The sequence below is a fragment of the Ambystoma mexicanum genome, chromosome 8 (assembly GCF_040938575.1).
Source record: "Ambystoma mexicanum isolate Mex_15411 chromosome 8, UKY_AmexF1_1, whole genome shotgun sequence".
NCBI classification, from domain to species: domain Eukaryota; kingdom Metazoa; phylum Chordata; class Amphibia; order Caudata; family Ambystomatidae; genus Ambystoma; species Ambystoma mexicanum.
Genome location: NC_090929.1, coordinates 1,312,449,774 through 1,312,469,701, shown reverse-complemented (window position 1 = coordinate 1,312,469,701; position 19,928 = coordinate 1,312,449,774). Strand labels below are relative to the sequence as shown.

Genomic DNA, 19,928 nt, shown 5'->3' with positions numbered 1-19,928 from the left:
ATCATGCCTGGTGTAGACTGTCTATGTTATTGGAAGGCAAGAGCATGTCAATGGTTTTCGGAGAACTGCCCCCCCCCCCGCCCACTAAGCGCGTAACATAGCGGAAGCCTACGCTACACTGGGAGTGAATTGTATCAATTCCATATACACTTCCTTCACAGAATGCTAAAAAATCCCTTTCTTTAATTACAGTCTCATCTCAGATAATAGGGTCAGAGTGCGCCACGCATTTCTGCTTGTCGGCTTCTGAAGAGAATGAAATTAGATTTCACTTCAGATGTAAACATTTGCAGACCGCAGGTCTGAACTCCTTATAAATCCTGATTAGATCAGCGCCCGCCCCACACCGACGAAAACATGGCATTTCAAGCTGGCGAGCTTTCCTGTCAGAAAGCGCGGGCGAGCCCAGGTGAACGGAGAGCGCTTTCGCGCCCGCACCTCTGAGCGTGCTCCGTCTCTGGCGGCGGCGTGTTTCATTCGCTTCCTAAAAGGGAGGGATGCTCGGTTTCGCGAGGGAGCGCTCGATGACGCGCTCGCACTCACTGCAGTGACACCGCAATGGCTGAGGAGCGGCTCCTGCTTGCGAGCAAATGAGCCCACCCCACCCCGGAGGGAGCCGGGCTCTCTGAGCATCACTGGCAAACTGAAAGCTTCCCGCCCGCGCAGCCCATCCCCAGCCGCCCCTCGCCGGGGCCGGCCCGCTGCCCCACTTTATGACTGTGTGCATGGTGAGCCGAATAGGTTGCTGTTATTTTCTCTTCTTCCTGTGAATGCTTCGCCTGGATTGTTTTGATGAGTCATTTCTCAGCAGTTGCAGCAGGCTAGAAATAAAAAAATAATAATTCTGTGCAGCAAGGATGCATGGGGCTATTTTGACCGTGCGTTTCAGAATGAATGGTAGCATCCTTCTGAAGCTGTCCACCCTGCTGGAGACAGCGGGACGAGCCCACAGGTTTTAGGATGAATTGCACTGCCTGCGCTCCACCAATGTTCCCGTGCGCAGGTAAAGCAGGCACGCGGCGGGCATCCTGAAGGGATCCGGTCTGTAAGGTCAGTCGTTACATCTGCATGTACACGTATATAATATATGAATGTACGCCTATTTTATTCTGCTGTGCATGCTCAGCTGTTCTGAACAGCTACCGGCTTGGAATGCCTCGCCAAATATGCGCTCGATTTTCCCCGGCGTGTGTAGGACGCGTGTAGGCCACTGTCACATTATTGCATCCAGTTCTCTTGAAAACAGTGCTGCGCCGCCCTGCAGCAGATGGTCGCCCGGTGCCGATGTCTCTAGATACAAAGACGAGCGACTGTTTTGCAGCAGAAATACCTTTGCTTCGGCATTTAAATTGGACTCCATATTCCGCCCACCTGCCAACGTTTTTGCGTTGCAAAAAAAAAAAATACATCCTCAGCACATCAATGTTGCATTCGTTCTGCTCGTTAAAAAGCTGTGTTCTGCGTGTCCCTCACGTTTGACAGATAAGCACGCTAGCAGCAAGGTTAACTTGTGGGGCTGTCGTGCTTAACCTGTTACAGTACAGTGGGTGTGCGGGGATGCTCGTTTTCACGCCAAGAGCCTCCCTCGACAGGCATAAATGCCATTTATTGCCATTACGCTCGTTTCCGACTAATTAATGCAGGTACCTTTCATGTATGAGCAGCGTTTAAAAGGTAGCTTCAATCAAGGGGGCGAGGGGGGGGGGGGGGCATTGGCTGCCGCTCGGCCACCGCTCAGCACACGCTGTTTCTGCTCAATACTGAATAGAGCACTTTCCCTCCACGGCGGAAAGCACCGCTGTGCAGCGCATTTTCTAAACGATCTTTCCAGGCGTCATTTACTTCATAGGCAGCCGTTCGGTGAGAAGTGCATGTTTGTGTTCTACTGGACGTGACTGCCGTTCCTATCCCGAGCCAGCCGGGCTTGAACAATATTAACAGCATAGGTTTGCAAACACAAGCGCTTGACTTTAATAAATTGTTATGCAGAAAATGTACCAGGTCGGTGGTTAGATTAATAACCCGGATTGATCTTCCCCTTCACTGTTTATATTGTCTCGTTTGGAAGACAAACACATCCGCCTTGAGTTATGTGTGCATGTGGCGTGTGTCTCATGATTGCCTCGAAGGGGTTGCTACTGGGACACACTACACCTTGTCCTTAGCTGCAGGTCCTGCTGATGATGGGTTTACTCTAACCATGTGTTAATAGGCTGCTGCTTTCAAGCCATTGTAAGTGTTGAAGGAGCACAGTCTCTTGCTGCGTTGAAGCACAGGTGTTTGAAGGACAGTCATGTCTAGAATCTGATACACGCTGAGGGTATTATCTCTACCTATTGATCAATTCCTGAGTGTTTACCTGGTCACTGCCTCATCTGTCTCGTATCATTTTTCTCCTGTCACATGATGGGCATGAGTTTGAGCTTTTTTTCTAGAATGCCATGGACAGGTTGAATGAACCGACCCGGTACATTTGGCCAACAGTGTCCTATAGGCTGAACACATGGGTCTATGGCCCTACTGTCAAGTTGAGGCTGGCTGCTGTGCTGTTCAACTACAGGAAAGTTGATGGCAGCATGTAAGTCGCTGGACGACAGTCCTCCCTCCTGTATTGAAGTGTTCTGATTATTTTGGCAAGGATGTGCAAGATCTGGTAAGGGGGTTTCCTTGCAAACACTTCCACTCTGCATCTGTAGGACATTTCATCAGCAAGTATCCATGTGTGCTGCATGAGTGGATATCCCTTCTGAAACTAATGGGCTTTAAATGAAGTATTGGGTATATGCACTCGTGTTGCTCTCTGTTTTATCCAAATGTTCAATTCTGAGTAAGTAGGCCTGTCCTTTCTCATGAAAAATGGTTTCAGAGGGGGACTTTTCGCAAGCCAGAGTCCTCCTTGTGTCACTCGTCACTAAAATAAAAATGTGAACTCTTTTAATGCCTATCACCTTCTAACCAGATCTTCTTTGTATTAATTGTGGTTCTAAGTTACCTGGGTAGAATCTTTTTGTCTGTGCTTTCACTAGGTTGCGATGGTGTGTCGCCTATCTAAAAAGAGAAAGTCAAGCGAGACTACTGATGACTACCTCCTTTCATGTGAATTAAAATACAAAATTGCTGTTTTTTAGTGTGTGAATATGACTAAAATGAATAAACCATGTCGTTCCGATGGAAACCAACCACCAAAATGTCTTCAAACTGTTAAAAACGTGGGGAAAAAAGGGACTATTCTTTCTTTATTCTCCCCTTTTTCCTTTCTTCATAAAAGACTCCTTATTTTCCAAAACCTTTATTTTCAAGGGTATTTTATGTTTGTAATATTCCCGTGAATGAGAGTTCAGGAGAAAATGATCATTTTATAGAAAACCAAATTAAATCAGAACATCCCTGTCTATCTAAATGATCTCTACTTCTTATTCATGGAAATTAAATATTCCCCCATGCCATGAACCTGTCAGAAATTCAAACCGCTCCCTAGGAAATTCTTTTGGAAGACAAGCTACTTAACATTCCTGCATGTGAATCCCTTAAAGATGAAAAAAATATGTTTGCTAAATTTCCTTCTGTGGTGTTTCTATAACATTACCACGTGAACGTTTTCAGTTGTCATCCTCAGTGGGCAATTTACATATAGGAACATCAGTGGCAGTTAATAACCCATTCCCTCTATTTATTGAATGGATCAGCACCAGTAACATAATTCTGCTTGGTAATGTAACCAGGAAATTACTTCAATTGCCTTTTTGTTCTGGGTATGCACACAGTGAGATGTCATTTGCTCTTCTTTGCTTGTACACACAATAATATTTATTTATTCAAATCTATAATTTCAGAAGCACATAGGCTTCTGAAATATTTACTTATTTTCCAGAATGTCCAGTCCGTTTATATACGCCGCCCCTCAGTACTTAAAAATGACTGAGGCTGGGGTATAATCTATTTCATTTTAGATTATTACTTCTCTAAGGGTTATTTCCCTGTTATATCATACTTACATCAGAGATTCATTTGACTGTGTGATGCACAGAGGCATCCCCTAAAGGACTGTTTTAATTCTCTCCCTCTAGGCAGAGGTGGGCATCAGTCAGCAAGATGGGGTCAGCTTCCCTGCACAGCCTGGTCTTAGTCTTTCTGTATTGGAATTGTCTGCTGTCTCTTCCACTGAAGAAGGCCTGCATTTTTGACTCTAGGTAGGCCTCTCTTACAGTGCTCTGTTTGTAATCCGTAAAAATTGGTCAGAAAAGGTAAGCAATTTATTCCATTCTCCTTACACTTGTTGTGAATGCTTCTTTCTCTCCCTGCTCCTCTTCATCAGTCGATGAGTGTGTAAGTGTGTCTCACATCATTTATTGGTTTGAACTTTTATAGGGCTGAAACCACACCCCTCAAAGGTGTGTATCCTTCCTCTAATTTAATTGGTCAATGTATGTGATTTGACACTGAACTAACCTCTCAGTGGTCATTGGGGCATATTAATGAATAGGGCAGTCTAATGGAGTTCCTTCCCCTCCTATTTGATGTAATGTCATCTTGGAGCTTTTGATATTACACAATAGTAACTTTCTGAAACAGCATATTCCACATATATAATCATATTACTAATCGGTTCACCAGATAGCTCTCACTTAGGTGAATCAAATAATGCAGTTTTCATCTCGGTACGACATAAGGGGAATGAGTTACTCATTTCTCTGGCTTTTTCGCTCTGCTGCTTTTATAGACAAATTGTTTTTCGATCACAAAGAAGTAGCTCACCTGCCTGGATACAATGGTATATGAATCACTAACGTGTGCCATTTCTGTACAAATCTATCCACATTTGCCTAATTTGAATATTGAAGCTAACTTGGCTTTTCAAGCTAAACATTAAACACATTAAGTCTCTATGACATTTTATTCAAAAAGTATAAGCGATCAAATGAATTCAATGTAATTTAATTGCTGCATTTTTTCTTATTTACACATATTATATGGGAGCGGGAGTTAATCTAGCCAACAACAGAACATCTGGTGGTTCATCCTGTTAGTTCAGGGCTGGGGCCTGTGAAAACTTGGTCATGTTGGAAGTTCTTTGTAGTTGAGCTGGCAGAGCTTGTTTATTGATTTCAATCCCACCTCCCCAGTTGATTCCAGGACCTGGCTGCCCGTTTGAGGCAGACATTCAGCCCGAAAAGTGTTTAATCCCTTCCTTCAGGAAATGCCTGGTTGATTGTGATATAAGATTAGATGAGAGGGCACTTCTACTGACCGCTGCTCAGAATGAATTCAATGCACATATATTTAAGAATTTTAGTCCAAGCCCAGAAACATACATAAGTTGGAAATGGATGCCATTTGTTTTTATTGCAGCGTCTGGCTTCCTGAGAATCAACTACAGGCAGTCATCACTAGATTGGGGTTTCCCCACTAACAGTCCATCTTGAATCTTGAACATTGTCTGAAATGTCATCAAAATGCAGAGATGTTCTTTTCCTTAATAATCTAATTCTGTCAGAGGAAAACTGATTGGTTCTTCAAAATATTGATAGAATTTCCCAATGGTGGGATTGTCTCTTTGAACAGAGATCAAGTCTGCATCAGGAACATCTTTGCTCTAGGAACCAACTGAAAGTTCACTGTTAGTGTGAGTTGTGATCTGTCACTGCTGTTACCTGTATTTCACATATTGATGTAGTCCCCCCTGTAGAGCTCCTGCTTTGGCCAACTGGTCAGCCAAGTTTTTCCAGTTTGATCAGGACCCTCTATTTTGGAATAACTGTTGATCTTTTTTCCAAAAGATGGTCATTTTATAAAACTGCACAAGATCATCAATAATCTGGATCAAACAATTATGTTTTAATGGTTTATTATTTGCACAAGGCCTGCCTCTGTTTTTCCAATTCATCAGGTGTTCCACAAACCCATTTCACACATAATCAAAGTCGGTGATGATCACCAGTTCTGCAAGGTGGTGGTTTACTGCAGTGAAGACAGCTTGATAAATTGCCATCAGTTCATGAATCCTTAAATCTGTTATAAGATTATTTTCTAGTTTCAATGTGGGTAAACCTTGTCTTTGAATTTGCTGTCATTGTATGCTGTCACAGGTCTACAATGCGTGCTAACCTGAAAAGTACTAGGATTTGGATTTAAAAATGTATACATTCCTCAAAAGCAACTTTCTGTGAAAAATAAAAACGTCACCTAAAAATAACAATGATAACGCACATGAGATGATGTTATTTAGGGTCTTTACTCCAATGACGGGCACATTGATGCATAGTTATACATAAAATTGAACCACAAACTTAAAGAAGGTATCAAAACATCCATAAATAGTAGATTGCTTCTTGATAGCTCCAGATCACTACTGGGTAATTTCATTATTTACCGTTACAGTTTTATCCAATGAATGCAACTAAAACTTCAGCAAATATTTTATTCATACTCCCAATACATTATTCCATTTGTTTATCGAGACATCACTTTCAGACTTCAGGATAGGTGTTTAGTAAATTTGCAATATCATTTTTTTCTTATTCTGATTTAAAGGTGCCGAGTCCATCTGCTGTGTTCATGTTAAGGTGGATCTGCATTTTGTGGACTGCATCCTATTCAGAAACATGTTATGATCATCGTGTAGGTGATTGTGTTGTTTGCTGATGTACTTGTTGCATGGACCCATGAGCCTCTAGTACTGAACGTTTCATAACCTCACATCTCATGTACTGCTTTCAAATATATTAATAATAATTACGTTTAAAGTTTTACAAACCCAAACCAGGCTCACGAGGGGTGGGTATCAGAGCACTATATAGTAAGGAAGGCTACAGCTGGCAAGTTTATTCTGAGTGATAATGTATGGTAACCATTCATTGATGGTTTTAGATTCTTAGGCACAGTTTATGTTGGTACAATACACAATCCCAGAGAGGGACTAAAACGATGGCGGCCATTCACCTCAGGGCTCTAAAAGTAGGGATTCCAAATGTACACATTCAGCTGTAAATACCCCTTTTTGCTGTAAATATTTCCCTTACGGGCAGCTTTCATCGAACAGCAGCCTGTCAGGGAACTGCACCTGCATTTACTGCACAATGAGGAAGATGCGGTAGCAGACTGTGAGGTATGGAGGGGAATTGGGGAGGGCTGGGTGTGTGTGTATGTGTTTGCATGTGTGTATGTGGGTTGCCTGTGTGTGTGAATGTCGGGAGTGGAGGTGGGGAATGGAGGATGGCGTGGGTGGTGGGTGGCTTCTGTGGCCAGAGGGCCCCAATCATCTAAGTGTATTCTCATAGCCTAAAACGTAATGGTTGGTTATGCATGCCTGGCATTATGTTAAATGCAACTACAATTATGATGCCAGCCTGAACCACGTTTCTATTGACCACCCTTCCTCGTTAAATGTGCAAGTTTTGTTTCTCAATATTTAGTATTTATAATTTCTGAAAGACGAATCATATGATCACAATATTTTGTGATTCTGTACCCCATTGTAAGCAGACTCTAAAGTCTCAGAGCATGGTGTTGTAGATGTTTTCTACACAGTAGGGACAGTGTAGCCTTGTGGTATCAGGTGAGATTATGGGGAAATTTGGGAAATTTGCATCATAAGGCAAGTTGTTTCTGCACACAATGAACTTGACTCAAATAATCACTGGTAGCCAGTTTATGGGGGGGAGCATGCCCGGTATATGTGTTAAGTAGCTAGTGCAGTTTCATGTCAGCAGCTGCAATTGACATTGTATGGGGTACCTGTATACAAATTGGGTGGATTTAGAATCTGCACTTTATATTTATCTTTTTTCTTTTAGGCACTATAGACCATCTGTGGAAAAACAAGCTGTTTTCCTTGCAAGTTGTTCGCATTGCATGTCAAATTTTCTTTTGATGCGACGTGTAGTTATTCACCTTAGGCCTGATCGAGGAAACACAAACTTAGTCTATTGCATCTGCGAATACTCCATAATTGTCTTTGCCTACACAACTGTTGAAGAAAATCTCAGAGGGAACAGCTTAACGCTCTGCAATGACGGGTCTAGCTCTAAGCATCAAGAAGACCATGCCATTTCAGCACTCCCACCAGCATCCTTACACAGATACAGCAGGAAATGAACCGCCCCCATCAATAAGCTCCTGCAGCAACCTTCAGCTCCTCACCTAGTAATCCAATAGACACACAGGCAACAGAAAGCAGCCAAAGGTTTTATGTGCAGATATGGGACAAGAAACAGTATAGTATCCCAGTTCCAAGCGGCCCAAAAGCAAAGGAACTTCAAGATTTTTATAAAGTTTTACACAAAGAACCTTATAGAGAAAGTTAGTATGGCATATTTAGTTACATTAACACTGTATTTCATAATAGTACATCCTGGGGACATGGTTTTAGGCACCAGCCAAGCTCGGTGTAATACTGCTCAACCCACCCACCTCACATGAATCATCTACTCACTGTGAATTTTCCAAAGGGCCTAATAGTACTAAAACTGCAGGCTCAATAGTCACATGATCGCTATTCTGATCCTGCCTTCATGATCTAATTCGGGGCGTGTGGTTAGGCGCACCAGGGCATTGGAACAGTGGCTTACTTCACCCTCTTGCTTCCTTATGGGCACTCAGTGCTTGCCAACCAATCGGCTCTCAGTCTGCACCAGAGTCCTTTATCCTGCCTGTACCTTTTACACCACAGCCATAAAGATGGCTGCCATTTTTGCACCGCCCAGGGCTCATGAAAGTCCATGGACCTGTAGGTAAATGCCACTGGATTCCACATTCAAACCTTACGTGTAGCAAAACACAATTTCTTCATTTTACTTTGTTTTTCTTCTCATTTTCTCGCTCTATAACCCATCTTTATATTTGATACTTGTGTCCCCATTCATAACTCCTCCTGGGTCTCATCTTGCCTCTATTTCTGACTATCCAACTTTAGTATTGATTTATGTCAATGTTTAGATGTGCTGTTACATGCAGCTTTACTTGTAGTAGAGCTCAAAACTAAAACGGATGAATGCTTCATGGATATTCTATCTTCATCATTCGTAAAATACCCTTGTTCAGTTCGCTTTATTCATCTTTACCCTTTTCCGAAAGAATGAACATGTTTAAGTTTGATGCAACTCACAATTAAATGTAACATATGCTCGTCATGAATATTGGTTACTCTTTCATGACAGCACCTAAGGCAGCACCGGAAACGGAATAAGGACATGACTATCCTAACAGTAATCGCAATGGGCACTATAACCTTATTGTTAGGGCGAACTGATTTCTGCCATTCAGTAAAATGCGAAACAACATCAAGGGTTGTAGATACAGTAAGTGTTCTAGCTAGATAGAAAAGCGTATTCTCTTGGTTATGTTTTGTTTCTATAACATAAAGATGTTTTTTAACATGAGCACCTTCACACGTTTCTGATAGCAGCCTTTTCAAATGTTCAGGACAGTATGGAATAGGGCTCATCTTGTACCTTCACTGTATATTATAACGGACCACTGTGGGCTTATTAATAGTATGTTGTCCATTCATTGTGGTAAAAGAAAACCTTGAATCATGTTCGTGATTGTCTATGGGGTGCCGGCTGTTATTCAGAGAGAACAAACGAGTGCCGCTTTCCTTCAAACATTTTCCTGGACCTTCTCAGCATACCTTTCCTGCGACAGTCATTATGTGACCAGTCATATTGTCCAATCAACATCCAGGACTTAAATTCAGACTTGCCCACTACATACAGAATGTATTTTCCATGGACCTACAGTGCCCAGACGTCCCTATAAATGACACAGTCCCAGAAACAGCCTGCCCATAGTCCTGTGGTCAGTTTATAAATTTGGGTCCATATTCCTTGAATGGGCCCAGTGGGAGTGAATTATCAAACTCCATCTTCAATATTGTACAGCTAGCTGGTAAATTTAGATTCTCGTCTCCACAGCCACAGCTCAGTTGGAACTCCTGCAACTTTTTTCAGTGCCTTGGCCCATGTCTGTCATTTCATGCGATCTAGTATGGGTCTTCACTGGTCGTTCAGGTATTCTTGCACTTCTTTGAAGATGATGTCCCACTCCATTTTCTTTTGCACATATGTCATGTTGAAAATAAAACTTGTTGATATGTTCCGTGTGATACTTTTCAGATCCTATATTATCCTTAATTCTTCTAAATTTGCAACTATTTCTGTACACTGGGATTAAGTTACTAATCCTAATATCTTTCTCAACTCCCCCATATTCTCCCGATTCTCATTGCCTCTGTGTATGGACTATGCAGAGGCCACAGAATGGAGACCACCCCATATTTGGTCTTCCAGGTTTCTTTGGTTCTGCCTCCTACTTGACAGCATATCCTTCTATTGGGTGAGTCTAATTGATGTACCTGTCGAGCAATTGGGTAAATGAAAGCTCACTCGAAAATATAGTATTGGCAACATGCAATGCATTGTCCCAAATTTTGCATTCAAAACTGTACACTTTTCTGGCCTGTTAAGGTGTTTTGCGATTGCTTCGATATAGTTTATTGTTTAGAGACACAAAAAAGCACTTTATGTTTCATCGTTTCAGGGTCTTTTAGAGGGCATCTTGTGTGGGCAGTCTATCAACTTGTTATGTAAGCAATGTCTCTTGTGCTGCGACTGTATATGTTAGTCTATAAAGACATTATAACAGTGATCCCCTGTTGTGTAACGTCCAGGGGATGAAAACAGATCCCAGGTGCTACTGCTTTATCTACTTTATCATTTAATTTCCCATCAAAGTATAGCTCACCTCTTAATCACTCATTCAATCATACCAGTTATCTACTAATTGTCCCTATTCCATTGGCCATCGATTGTTTGACTCTGCTGTGCACCTGTCTGTGTATATCCTCAAAATATATGTATTTAGCACAATGTTCGGTTAGATGCTAAGGGCCTCATTACACGGTAGGCGGTAACCATGGCGCTATTAGCGCCATGGTTGCCGCCGGTACCGTACCGAGTCCGCCTTGGTGGATGGCGGAATTACCGCCCTACTCCAAGGTGAGCTGGGGCGGTAATTCCCCAATCCCCATTTACCCTTCCCCATTCCCATTTTTGCCCCATAGGGCATAATGGGAATGGGGAAGGTGCTAATTACGGTACCGCAAATTGCGGTACCGTAATTAGCTCTGAGGTCCATTTGCGGGTCCCGTCCTTAACGCCTGGAAAAACCAGGCGTTAAGGGAGGACCCGCAAAGGGACCTCGTAGTAAGGCGGTAAGGGTTTACCGGTACCGGTGCCCTTACCGGTACCGGTAAACCCTTACCGCCTACCGTGTAATGAGGCCCTAAGATTAGTTTTCTGGGTTGGTCTTGGCATTGCTTAATGTTTGTTATTGTTTTAGTAGGCACACTCTAGCTTCTGAATTACGTTTGGAGGAGTACGTCTAACCGTTGCCCATTTTAAATCTGGTGCTACCTTAGCTAACATTACTCTCTCATTCTTTCGGAATCCATTTTGGTAGGGCAGTACGTACATAAGGGAACAGTCCAAATGTGCATTTCTATGCAATAGGTATACATCCAATGTAGTTGTCAATCCCACACTCCCACGAATCTGATCCATAAATCCAACCCCGCCAAGTAACAATATTACAGTGTTTCCACCACAGCCAGTTCTTGATCTAACCCATGGTCAATTGTTGCTGGACAACAGCCCTCTTTTTCATTTAGAAAGTCACTGGATGCAAGTGTCTTAAAGAAATGTTCTACCTAGAAATTCAACTAAGCAAAAGCATGCTTATTATTCTAAACATCATGCAAAATGGATAACGTTTATCATTGTCTTGGGTAATGTTTGGTAGGACTGCTGTCCAGAAGTGCACCACATGGATGTATGTGGGAACAGTTTTGCATCAAACTGCCTTTTGTGTTGTCAGTAGGCCTTGTTCACTATTCATCTAAGTAGTTTTCGTTTTTGCTTCTTCACAAAGGCCCACTGGCCTGGTTAAAAAGTGTGGCAGGGTATAGTTCAGAGGTATTCAAACTGTATGGCATGCCCCCCCTGGGGGGGACCCCCTCATTCCAGGGGTTTGGGGGTGCGAGACCCCAGCCTGAAATGTAAAAAATAAACAGAGGTGTCAGCCCAGTGAAACACTGAGCGCTTCCTCAACTGCTTTTTCCAGCTTTGGGAGTGCTCTCTGTTTCCCACTGTTTCCCTTTGACAATACAGTTCCCCAACCACACATGCTCAATGAGTCATGCAAGGCTTGGGGGGGGTTTGCTTCGCCAGCTTGCATAGCTAATTGGAAATGCTGGTTTGGCAACTGCATGTCTGTTTGTGTGAGGGGGAGCTCCTGCGCCTCCTCACACATACAGACAGAGCAGACTGCAGCCCGGGCCTTTCAGCACCCGTGCTCAGGCCCCTGCATACATGTGCAGAAACCAGGAAGCTCTTGCTTCCTGATTCCTGTTCATGATGTAAGAACTTTAGCACTGGGGAGGAAATTCCAGGACCGAGGCAGAAGGTATGTTTATGTTAATTTATTTTTTATTTAAATATGTCTATGGATGCATGTATGCTTGTGTTATGAGTGCGTGTATGGTGATAGGTGCTTCTGTGAATGATAGAGTGTGTGCTGTGTGAATGCTCTGTGAATGTATGTGTGTATGTTTGTGTTGGTCAGTGGAGCTGATTTAGGTCTCTGGGGGTAGGAGGGTTGTACAACAAAGGCATTTTAAAAATACTTTAATTGCCCAATTCCCCTACCCACTTGCCAAAATCCGCTCTACTTCTGCGGCGCTGTGGAGCCCAGGGGATAGGGATGGAATTTCTTAACTGAAAATGTATAATAGATGTCCAGTAAAAAATACCATGCTTTCTCCGTATGTCCTCCAGCGCCTTGCAAACACCCATAATTACTTTGATGGTGTGCATGTGTTAGGCGCTGTGAGGTGAAGGGGACAGGGATGCTATATTTTTACTAGACATCTATCATAGATGTCCAGTAAAATACATGCTATTATGTCCTCCCAGTGACAATTGCAAACTGTTTGGCTTTTTACCTAATTATAAATAAGTATGCTTTAAAATGCAACATTTTAACCCATTATTTAAAAAAATGTGCAAGGGGGAGAACTTCCCAAATCCCCTTTCATTGGTTTGGGATCCCTTGCTACGTTCGGTCGCTATGGCATTTCTGATGGAAATATTTATGCCCCTTAACTTAAAAAATTCAACAGCCAGCACTGGCCCTGAGACTGTGCTGGGAGCAGGGTGGAGGGAGTTTAGGGACTATAGTGGGAGCGGATGTAGGGGAGCAAATGGATAGGGATGGGAGCAGGGTGGAGGGAGTCCAGAAACCTTCGTGGTGGTGGGGAGAGCCCAGGGATTGGGCTAGGAGTGGGATGAGGGAGCCCAGAGATTGTGATGGGACTAGGGTGCGGTGACGGCATGGGATTGTTCATAGCAATTTGAACTTACAGTCCATTTGGCATTTTTAGGGGGGGCCCGGCCTGCCAACATTTTGTCAGGGAGGCCTAAGCCAAAAAAGTTTGAAGAACACTGGTGTAGTTGAACTCTTGGGTAAGGCTCCATAGACCTGCTGATAAAAAGAACAAACACTTTTCACTAAACACTTACAGTATTCACAAATCACCTCATCCACCAACTGCATTTTGCCCCCCATTCATAGGCACCAGCAGTGTCCCTGGAGAATACATCATTCTACCAGTGATAATCGTGCAGGGATTTATCCCCATATTTCTACTGACAGTTTCTCTCATTCATTAGTGCTAAGTGCAGTACGTCAGGCCACTTCAAGTCAAGATCTTGGCTACTTTCCCATTAAGTATACAGTTTTGGTGTAACCCCGAACCCTATTGATTTTGTGTGCTATGTAAAGTGGAATTTCTGGTGTATATTCAGTATTTTGCATAGCTCTGGGATAATTGTGCCCGTAAGGTGGATCCCTCTATCATTATTGATACTTGCTGGTACCCCAAACCAAGGAATGAAATCTTGACCCAGTGCTTCAAGAACTGCTTGTGTATCTACCTTACAAGAGGAGTGTGCATCTACCAATTTAGAAAATATGTCTACCATCTTAATTAAATCACACCAGATCTGCCCCAAAGGAGTCTATGGGACAGGGCATGCTCCTTGTTGTACATTAGTTGATTTTCCTATATTCTGATGCTGGCATATCAAGCATCTCCGAACCTGTGGCATACCAATCTCTTGTCATTCTCTTTAGCATTCCAACTTTTGACATGTATGCTACATCACGGAGCATTGTTGTGAAATATGTTTGTCGTGCCTTTGTAATTTATCACTGTGAAGAAAACATCCTGATTTTTCCAATGCATTTTTATCTGTGTCAGGTGCTTGTTCTTGCAACATAGATAATTGATCTAATGTTTTGCCTGGTAGTTTATCTGGCTGCACTTGCTGCATTTTCTTTTCTCTCAAGGTCCCTTTGCTGGAGTCCTCTCGGTGCAGCATATTTCTCAACTGTCAGTTCCTTTGGGAGTTATATCTATTTTAAGAGGACATTTGCATAACATGATTTCTGAGTGGGATTCACCCTGCAGTCAAATGACCCTACTCTCTCCATAAACAACTGTACTCATTCACTATTCCAAAGGCATAGTGGGAATCATTATATATATCTACTCTCTTGCCAACCTCTAAGTCATATCCACAAGTAATTGTGACTAATTCAGTTATCTGGGTTGAGTTCAGTCCTTCCAATTACATGGGTTCTATGATTCTGTATGCTATACGCACTGCATAAGTTGCCTTTAATTCTCCTCTTTCATTTCGCATACAGTGGATTTATGGATTTTGTGAGGGCACTTGTGGTTATAATACAGTTGTACTTCTCATTGTCTGTAGGGCAGGGCAATAACGATGTGGGCTTCAACACTGGCCAACTTGTGATTGTAACACTAGCCAGATTTAACACAATTAACTTGTATTTAGTTAATCATGGTGTTGAGAAGTGTTGGGTTTTAAGCACTCTGCCATCCGCACCCTCTGTCTTCTCTCTCCTCATGACTCCATTTCCAACTCACTTTCTCAGATAGGATGGCTTCCTTTCCATTCCCAACTTAAATATCACTTCCTTTGTCTGGTATTTAAATCTCTTCACGACCTTGCTCCTCCTTACCTCCCCTCTCTTCTCTCATTTTACAACCCTCTCGCTCCCTTCATCCTGCCGATCTCTTCTTACTCTCAGTCCCCCCTCTTGTGCCTCTTCTCGTTTCTGTTCCTTTCAGCTCCTTACCCCCTTACACTGAAACTCTGTACCTTTATCTATCCGTTCCTCCCCTTCCTATTCTTAATTCCCCTCCTCATTGAAATCTCTTATTTTTCATTCCCCTCCCTGATCCCCTGCCCCGTCTTCCCCTTCTTTCCCTTTCTTCTACCCTTCTCTTTGTTCTTTATCTTCCCCTTCTATTCTAAATCTCCCTTCTTCCTACTATTCACCTTACTACTCTCTCTCCCCCTTCTTTCTCCACCCCCCTCCTCTCTTCTTCTCTCTTATATGTAAATTGTGCTACATGCTTATTTTCTGGTTTGATTCATGTTTTCTATTATAGCTTCTACTGTTCCATGTTTAATGTATATTTTGTTGTTCATTGTAAAGCTCCTTGTATTAAGGCGCTATATAAAATAATAAATACAAATACAAATACATGGTTTCTGCTAGTGGAACTTCTTGTCTGAGGCATTCATAGCTCTACATTTTCTGAGCTTTGGACAGCCAGTGCGGAGGCTACAACTGCTTGAAGGCAGAGAGGTAGCCTAGCTGCTACAAACCAAGCGCTATGCTGTAATATGCTATTGAGTGGGGTTTGTCGCCATGTTTTTGGGTTAATAATACCTGCACATATCCTTACTTTTCATGACAAGAACATGCTCTGCTTCCATGAGAATCATAGTGTGCAACACACTCCTGCTCTTGCATGAATAAACCAAAGCCCTATGTTCCCAAGTGCAGATGTATACACAAAATATGCATTTGATAAATAAAATGGAATGTCATGCAGTCAGAAACTCTCACCCAGTCAGACAGCCAGGTGCAGATGCCACACTTTGAAATCTTCACTACAAGGTCATGACTACATACACAAAGCACAAACACCAGAGGGCTCCCTTGGGAACAGGGCCCATACATGACAGTGATAACATTATAAATACAGCAGAAAATATGCAACATTTACAAAACAAACACTTGCTGGTAAAAAACAAGAACCATAGACTGGAACCCAGTGCACTGGGTTACGACAAGTACAGCGGGCCATGTACCCACACTGGCACCAGTACCCACTGGAGTTTTGGAAGGAACTCAACATTGCATCTTTATGCCAAAACTCAACACAACAACATATTTAGACAACTGCCTCATTTGACATCAATCTGCAACTACACATTGGTCTGCAGACACCTAGACCTGTGACAATTAAGCTAGGAATGGAATATCATTCCATACAGATCCTACAATACTGCACTGCTATCCACCTACATCTGCCTATGGCTACCATGCAGAATATGTTACCAAGCTCACTGAAGAACATTGTTGAATACATCACACCTGCACCACTCACAATGGAGCCAGCCCCACCAGTCAATGACAACACCTTGCCAGAACTCTCACAGGGCACTAAAGCATTGGCACACAACCATTCAACGGTATGACCCTGAAACAGCCACTATTGAAACCATGCATGAACAGTCTACCAGCACCAGTACGTGCTACTCAGCAATGGCCTCCACACATGGCCAACCACTGCTTGCATGCCTTTGCCTGACTGCTGATGAAGTCCATGTGCAGACTGCAGCTGTAGCCAATTGACCTGCATAATAGCACCAGAATCATCACCTGACACATGCTGTGAGGACAGAAGCTATGAACACTTACATATTAGTCATTCCAAATAGCCTGAATGTGCAGCACATACTACAAATAGAGAAAGTGTGGCAGTGAACATGTGCATCCTTACTCTCATTTATGCAGCAATGGAGAGATCCTAAACAGAATGCCATGCTACCAGCTGCTCTGATGAAGCAGAAGTATAGCTGCCCATTGTGGGTATGACAGGCACAGAGGATGACACCTCTTTAGACTGCTTCAGCACTGCATATGCTATCCAGGCAACTGGACCCTGAACACCTTGGGTGGCCACCTCTCCCAGGAACAAATTAATCAAATTCTAGAAGAGACACATTTTAAGCTTGATAAGTTAAAAAAAAAAGAAGTAGAAGCCAAAAAGATAAGGAAATTTAGGAGGGATACACAGGATTATAAACTAGACACAGTGTACACGTGGGAAGAATATTATGGACACAGAGCTCCAAAGTACAATCAACCAAGCACACCAAAACCACAAGTCCCAAATGCAGAAGCAACATCCTCAGATGCTTACAGTATTGAATTGGAAGTAATCCCTGGGACTGAAGTAGACGCTGCCTTGACACTATCAAGCTCGACTGCCACCAGCCAAGTCCCTTTTCTAGGAAAAGCGAAAAAGAAAAAATCTGCAAAGAAAGTCGTTGATAGCCAAAACGACCGTGTAGTGAACATCTCTACACATCTGTTGTCGAGATTTGAATTGAGCGTGTTACAGAAACGTTTATCATTTGTGCCACAACACAGCAGCACCCTTCAATGAAAAAAAAACAACTTCAAACTGATGAGGAAACTCAAATTAAAGTATTCTTTGAACCATTAGAGAAACAAAGTGACAGTGAAGAAGGTTTGGAATACCTTGAAATGGCACCCACCTTTTATCCACTGGTGCAAAATACAATTCTGACAGCCTTTGAGAAACAGGTAATTTAATTTAAAGGAAGTCAAGAGGCAACTGAATGGTGGAGAGATGTATTAAGAGGTTTTACATGATCCAACAGAGAAAGAGAGGACATTAATTAAGGAAGTTCTGGATGAGATCGAAAACCGAGAAGTTATCTCCGAGCGCACCATGAAATTCTTGGAAACTACACATCTGGTGATGCCAGTCTTTTACATCTTACCTAAGATTCATAAGAGTCTGGTGAATCCACAGAGATGCCCACTTATTGCAGCTATGGCAGCTTACTGGAACTGCTTGCAAAGTACTTGGAGAAGGTTATACAACCTTTAATACAAGATAGCCCTACAAATATAAAGGACACAATGCACTTCTTGTCTATTCTTAACAACACTGAATTTGTACAGGGACGCAACATACTCTTCAGCATGAATGTCACGTCCCATTAGACCAATATTGTGCATGATTCTGACTTGTGTAAGGCAGACTGGACCTTTGTTCTTGCTCTTTTGAAGCTGGTACTGCTGAATACTTTTTTACGTTTGAGACCTGGTACTATATTCAAGTGTTAGGGACCAGCATGGGAGCAGCTATGGCTCTGAGTTATGCGAATACCTCCATTCTCTATCTGGAAACAGAACACATTCAAACTCAGCAAGGTGGATACAGCATCTTTCAATTTTTGTACAATATATAGATGATGCCTATGCTATTTGGACCGGACCTATGAACGAACTGGCCAATTTCTTTGAAATGATGAATCAAATGCACCCACAAATCATGTTTACTGGAAGAGGATTCAATTCAACACTACAGCTAAGTCAATGCCTAGTCTGGATACTGAATGGAAACCCTTATTGATATATCTTTACGTCCAGTTCATGAGTTCTGGATGACTACCCCTATATAACACCCCTCTCTTGGAATCCCCCTGACCCCACTGAGCCAAGAAGTAGTTCTATTTTGCAAGTTTAAAAGGTTTATTTGATATTTTAAACAATATATATATATATATATATATCACACTTTATAATAAATTAATAATTGAATATCACACTTAATCTGAGCAGTAATCAATAATGGATAGTCCGGCACTAGCACACTTCTTTATAATCAATGATGAGTGGTTATAGGATGGATACGATAGCAACAATACTTTTATGGTTTCAAATGGATGCAATGTGGAATGAAATGCAGTACAGAAAATAACTTGATAGGATTTCAGCAAAAGACAATGTAATCACTTTCTTGGACAATTCACCCCCCCCTTAATGCAATGTAAGTAGATGAATAGAATGGGACTCAGTTCTTAGGAATGCAATCAAATAGAGTTCAGTTCAATTCCCCCCCAGCAGCTTATACAACAGATAGGAGTTTTGAAACACAGACCCAAGTGCTTTGCATATGGTGACAATGCAGTGAGAAATATGCTGAAAATGCTTTTAATTCCCTTCAGGAGGTTCAGGGTGAGTGGTATCTAGTTAATATTAGTCCAGGCTCACTCTAGCAATGATTCAGGGATGGTTCTTAAGAGGCAAACGAAATTTAGTAGTTCAGGCAAAAGCAGCTATCTTTTTACAAGTAAAGAAATCGGGCCAAATCGCAAATCGCGGCAAAATTTGCTGGTGCGAGAATCGTGATTACGGAGAAAGTATAAGGAGGAGAAAGTCGGTTCTAGGCTTGTTGAAAAGCTGAGATTCTAAGCTTTCAGAGGAAAGTTAAACCAAGTTCTAGCACAAACGGTTACGGAGTTATGAACGATTTTGTGAAGGTTGTTTTTCGGATTTAAAATTTTAAAAGTTCAAAGCGACAGGTTACAGCTTGCACCTAGAAAATGACAGGTGACAGCTTTGCAAAATGACAAGTGACAACTTATAGGAGGCAGTTCTGGTTAGATTAAAATAGTTTGGATTAGATTATTTTAACTAAGAGATTGGTTCTGCACAGTTCTGCTAGGTACTCACAATATATTTTAAAATAGGCCTCGCCACAGATCTGGTCAGGTTTTGTTCTGGACTCCGGTTCTGGTCTCGGCAATTCACAGTGATCTGGGTCAGCTCTCTGGTTCTGCTAACAGCGGTCTGGGTCACTCTGGATCTCTGGCCTCTGGTTCTGGATACTGCTCTGCTTTCTCTGGGTACAGCACTGCTTCTGGATCTTTCTGCACAGCTTTCTCTGGATC

At 42.4% G+C, this 19,928-nt stretch overlaps 1 protein-coding gene across 15 annotated transcripts in view; it reads left to right on the top strand.

Moving 5' to 3' along the window:
* The first annotated feature begins 388 nt into the window (after positions 1–388).
* The window catches only part of JAKMIP3 (Janus kinase and microtubule interacting protein 3), a 2,072,678-nt gene continuing 2,053,138 nt past the window's right edge, over positions 389–19,928 (top strand). For 8 of the 15 annotated variants that reach the window (XM_069611433.1, XM_069611432.1, XM_069611430.1 and 5 more), the window contains exons 1-2: positions 389–1,050; positions 4,068–4,190. The gene's annotated coding sequence lies outside the window, so the exon portion shown is untranslated. The remainder of the gene's footprint in view (positions 1,051–4,067; positions 4,191–19,928) is intronic. The other 7 variants (XM_069611437.1, XM_069611436.1, XM_069611434.1 and 4 more) reach the window with 4 other exon arrangements.